The sequence below is a fragment of the Euleptes europaea genome, chromosome 19, assembly GCF_029931775.1.
Source record: "Euleptes europaea isolate rEulEur1 chromosome 19, rEulEur1.hap1, whole genome shotgun sequence".
NCBI lineage: Eukaryota > Metazoa > Chordata > Lepidosauria > Squamata > Sphaerodactylidae > Euleptes > Euleptes europaea.
The window spans coordinates 24,991,721-24,997,210 of NC_079330.1; the positions used below are offsets into that span (position 1 = coordinate 24,991,721).

Here is a 5,490-nt window from a genome sequence, read left to right on the forward strand (position 1 = left end):
GAGTGGAGGAGGAGGAGGAAGAGGAGGAAGAGTTGGTTTTTATATGCCAACTTTCTCTACCACTTGCCTTTCCCTTCCCACAACAGACACCCTGTGAGGTAGGTGGGGCTGAGAGAGCTCTAAGAGAACTATGACTAGCCCAAGGTCACCCAGCTGGCTTCACATGGAGTGGGGAAACGAACCTGGTCCACCGCTCATGTGGAGAAGTGGGGAATCAAACCCAGTTCTCCAGATTAGAGCCCACCGCTCTTAACAGCTACACCACCCTGCCTCTCTGCCAGAATAAGCTTTTTATTATGTGAAGGGGGGACCCTCTGAACTCTTTCCTTGTCCCTTAAAAGAAGGGTAACCAGGGCAACCTTCTTCCCAGCCCTGCACCCTGCCAGACTAGAGCAAGACTCACATTTCCGCTTTCAAGCTTTGCACCTCCTCTCGCGCAGCCTTCTGGCGCTGGGCACTCAGATGGCAAATCTGGTTCGCCACTCCCTGCAGCTCCTGGATGCCGGCCGCGAGCCTCTCTTCGACCTCTGGAAAGGGACGGAGGTTGGAAGCCTCCTGCACCACCCAGACCATAAGATTCCCCCCCCCCCCCGTCATGGCAGCTCTGAGCAAGGGAAGGGAAACTGAGCTGGTACCTGCCGGTTTGGGCAGAGCGGCTGCGGTGGTTTTCGTAAAGGCGCTGCTCTCGCTCCCCATGCCAGGAGTCTCCAGGTCTGCCAAGAGAGAAAAGTCTGAGCGTAGCATTTGCCCCATGGAGGAGGAAGCAGCCGCGAAAGCCATCACCTGGAAGACCGGGAGCACAGGTGAGAAGGGGCTTCCCACTGGTCTCTTACAGTGTCTTTCATGGGATACATTTATTCAGCCTGTTCAACTGAACACGTGAAGCTGCCTTCTACTGAAACAGACCCTTGGCCCATCAAAGTCAGTATTGTCTACTCATACCAGCAGCGGTTCTCCAGGGTCTCAGGCTGAGGTCTTTCACACCACCTACTTGTCTGGTCCCTTTAACTGGAGACGCCGGGGATTGAACCTGGGACCTTCTGCATGCCAAGCAGAGGCTCTACTACTGAGCCAGAGCTCCTCCCTCAAACCTGCCCTGCAGGTTTCGCATGCGGGGGGGAAGGGAGACAGAGAGCCAGCAGCTTACTAGAGGACACCCCACTGGGGCCTGAACTCTGGAATTCCATCTCTCAGCTCAACGTCAGGCTGCATCCCGTGTCGAGATACAGGTAAGGAAGAGCAATTAGAAAATAGCACACTCCCTGTGCCCCCCTGCCCAGGAGTTGGGGAGGGGCTGTGGCTCAGTGGTGGAGCATCTGCTTAGCATGCAGAAGGACTCAGGTTCAATCCCCAGCACCTCCAGTTCAAGAGACAGGGCAGGTAGGTGATGTGAAAGACCTCTGCCTGAGACCCTGGAGAGGCGCTGCCGGTCCGAGCAGACATCTCTGACTTTGATGGACCAAGGGTCTGATTCAGCATTAGGCAGCTTCATGTGTGTTCATGTGAGTTTACAATCTAAGATTTGACACCGGGGAGGGGAGACTGGAACAGCCTTGGCCACAAGGGAGGAAGCCTGAGCAGCGGAAAGTTGCAGTGGCAATCCAGAGCCATTTGACAGGAGAGACTTTGAGCCGCACCTTTTTGCGCCACCGCACGCAAGATGCTGTCTACAAAGGAGGACCCCAAGCTGTGCAGCGCCTGCCGTGCAGGAGTGCACATTGCACTCTGCTGGGTGCCGTCTGTTGCCTGCAACACAGTAGGAAGAGAAGGGTGTGAGGAGCAAAATGGGGCACCCATTTCCCGGCGGGCATTCTGGGAAAGGAGGGCAGCAGCTGTCGGAGGGAAGAGCCCCTCCTGGCTCCTACCTCCTCCTCTTCCAGCGAGTCCACGAGTCCCAAGAACTGTGCCTGGACCTTCTGAATCTCCGGCAGTGCCTTACAGAACTTCTCCAGGCTGCCTTGAGTGCGCTGGAGCTCAGCTTGGGAGGCGGCCAGCTCCCTGCAGAGAGCTTCCTGTTCCTGCCTGGGAAGGGGGCACATGTTGCATGCTGGTACAGGGCAAACCAGAAACCCACGGAAGAGCTCCCATCCCCCCCCCCCAAGCTTTTCTTGATTGGGGTGGGGGGAGAATCGGAGAAGACTGGAGCAGTTAAACACAACCATCCCTTCTACCCCCAGCACCCCATGTAAGACCCCTCATTCCCCCCCCCAGTTTTTCTTGATGGGGGGTGGAATTGGAGAAGACTGGAGCAGTAAATACAACCATCCCTTCTACCCAAAGCGAGCAATTTTACAGCATGCAGCAAAAGCCAGCATAGCATAATGGCTTGAGTGCCAAATGCAGAATGACGCATTTCAAATCCGGGTTCAAATCTCTGTTCAGCTAAGAAATTTGCTTGGTGGGCTTGGGTCCATCACTATGTTCTGGGTAGGAGCCAACAGCCGGTGCAAGAACACACATTTTTCACACTGGAAGTCTGTACACAATGTAGTGCAGTGGTTAAGAGGGGTGGTTTGGAGCGGTGGAGTCTGATCTGGAAAACCGGGTTTGATTCCCCACTCCTCCTCATGAGTGGCAGAGGCTAATATGGTGAACCGTATTTGTTTCCCCACTCCTACACACAAAGCCAGCTGGGAGACCTTGGGCTAGTCACACTTTCTCAGCCCCACCTACCTCACAGGGTGTCTGTTGTGGGGAGCAGAAGGGAAGGTGATTGTAAGCCAGTTTGATTCTTCCTTAAGTGGTAGAGAAAGTCGGCATGTAAAAGCCAATTCTTCTTCTTCTAGTCTAAATCCCTGGCATCTCCAGTGAAAGGACCTCAGGTGGCAGGTGCCAGTCAGATGAGAAAGAAATACTAGGATGGTCTAAAGGGCCAACTCTGCACATACTCTGGTCTGTAGCACTAACCTGAGGAACTTGTGCAGGCGAGGCAGGATGTAAAGTGTAGAGACAAATCTGGGGGTGGGGGACTGCTTTCTGAGGGAGGGGCTTTCCCCCTCAACCGTGACCTCCCCCCACTGAAGCCAAGGAAAATCTGGGCAAACCTTCAGCCCAACTCAGACTGTTCCCTGCTTCCTTCTTTGATTCACGGAAGAGGGCCAGAGGGATTATCGACCCCGATTATGAAATCAAACCTCCCATGTTCAGAGGCTGTAAAGCTCCAAACTGCGACGGAGGGAGGGGAGAAGAAAAGGCGGCTCTTCCTTCCTTAGAAGTTCCTTGATTCATCAGTCTTGAACAGCATAATTCTAAAACTATTGTTTAAGGGATATAAGGACTGAGATAAATTTTGCCACTGCCAATGTCACTTTAGGATCGCTGTCACTTATTAAGCAGGGTATTAACCCAGACACAGAGGTACTTGTCCAAACTGTTAGAAGAGGAATAATATAACTTGATCTTATAATAAAAAGGTAAAGGTCCCCCATGCAAGCACCGGGTCATTCCTGACCCATGGGGTGACGTCACATCCCGACGTTTCCTAGGCAGACTTTGTTTACGGGGTGGTTTGCCAGTGCCTTCCCCAGTCCTCTTCCCTTTACCCCCAGCAAGCTGGGTACACATTTGACCAACCTTGGAAGGATGGAAGGCTGAGTCAACCTGGAGCCGGCTACCTGGAACTGACTTCTGTCGGGATCGAACTTAGGTCGTGAGCAGAGCTTGGACTGCAGCACTGCAGCTTACCACTCTGCGCCACAGGGCTCTTCAACTTGATCTTAGATCCTTGTACAAACTATACTCCAGGAGCACGTGTGCTTGAGAACCAAATAGAACTAGAAGAATGTGGGCAGGTCCTTTCCGAATATGGTAAGTTCATGTATCTACCTTGCATAGCCATAAGAAGGGTTAGCATTTAGTCTAGCAAGAAGCTCTTAAGAAATGAGGATTTGCCAAGAAATAGGAATAAGAAGGCAAGCAACGTGGAGGAGGAATTCCTTCCTTCCACGCGCCGCTTTTGAGCGTCTGGATGGCTGTTGCCAGGCTACATGGCCAAATTCCAAATCTTTATTACAGCCAAAGGCCAGCACAAAATATAAAATACACACCCTATGATAAAAACCATGCAGCTCCCACTTACAACATCGCATCCGTGCTTACTAGTCTGAAGATTTACCCGTAGGATCTTCGTTCATCATTAATGCCTTCTGTTTCCAACAGACACAAGAGCAAAATGTTGCCACAGAGCGTGAAATAAAGGTCACCCTGTCTTCCAGTAGATATTCTACCAAAGAGGCCTCGGGGGTGTAAGAGTGTACAAACCGAGACAGCAGGGGAGTAAATAAACGATTTCTGGCATCATCGTAATGTGCGCAATGGAACAATATATGTGCTATCATCTCCACCGTATCTACAGAACAAGAACATTTGCGTGTCGGGCTACATGGCGTTCTAGGGGTCTGACCCACCTGCACCTGCCACCCACAGAAGATGCTGCCTGTGATGTTCTAGCAGCACAAAAGAAGAGAACATGAAGAAGAGTTGGTTTTTATATGCCAACTTTCTCTACCACTTAAGGAAGAATCAAACCGGCTTACAATCATCTTCCCTTCCCCTCCCCACAACAGACACCCTGTGAGGTAGGGGGGCTGAGAGAGCTCTAAGAGAACTGTGACTAGCCCAAGGTCACCCAACTGGCTTTCACGTGTAGGAGTGGGGAAACAAATCCAGTTCACCAGATTAGCCTCCACTGCTCATGTGGAGGAGTGGGGAATCAAACCCGGTTCTCTAGATCAGAGTCCACCTCTCCAAACCACCGCTCTTAACCACTATACCACGCTGGGCCTGTGCCCCAGGAGACGCAGGCGAGAGCTCACCGAAGGCTTTGGTGGGCATCTTTCAGATCCTCTAGCTGGGTGCTGCGCTCCCACAGGGCCGAACGGCTGGCCTTCAGCTCCTCCTCCACCTCCCGGAGATGGCTCCGGCAGACTCGATTCTCTTGCTCTATAAACTGTCGGGAGGAGGAGACAAAAAAAGGGGGGGTCTGGCAAAGATCTACACAACCAGAACGGCTCCTTTTGCTCTTACGCCCGCCACCCATACAGACCTGGACCGGCAGGGCCCGACTTAGCAGAGAACACCTCCTCTGGCATGAAATCCCCCCTTCCCATGCCAGCTGCCCCCTTTGCCGTTCATACCCAGCCACCTCACCTCTCGGCAGTCCAATAACTCCCGTAGCTCCCGCCGACTGGTGTCCCGCTCCTGCTCTACCAGCTCTTTATCCTGTGACATCCTGAGAAACAAAACCCACCTTGCTTAGGCAAAACCTCTTGGTGCTCAGGCAACACAGATTTTGGGTGGTGGTGGTTGGGAAAGGCAGGGAGTTCAGTTCATGCAATCTATTTGCACCATCTGCCCATTTCCTGGCTTCCTTTTTTTGTTTTGCCATCAAGTCTCAGCTGACTTAGGGTGACTTTGTAGGGTTTTCAAACAAGAGATGGACAGAGGCAGCTTTGCATTGCCTGACTCTTCTTAGCAGCCCTGGACTTCCTT

The 5,490-nt window shown here is 52.4% G+C and overlaps 1 long non-coding RNA gene across 1 annotated transcript; it reads right to left on the reverse strand.

Annotated features, from left to right (window-relative positions):
- Positions 1–2,002: 2,002 nt before the first annotated feature.
- Positions 2,003–5,204, reverse strand: LOC130491797 (uncharacterized). The gene is made up of 3 exons (XR_008933863.1): positions 5,149–5,204; positions 4,815–4,948; positions 2,003–2,022 (listed from the first exon to the last, which is right to left on the reverse strand). It is a non-coding gene; the product is annotated as an uncharacterized LOC130491797 (long non-coding RNA).
- Positions 5,205–5,490: the final 286 nt, after the last annotated feature.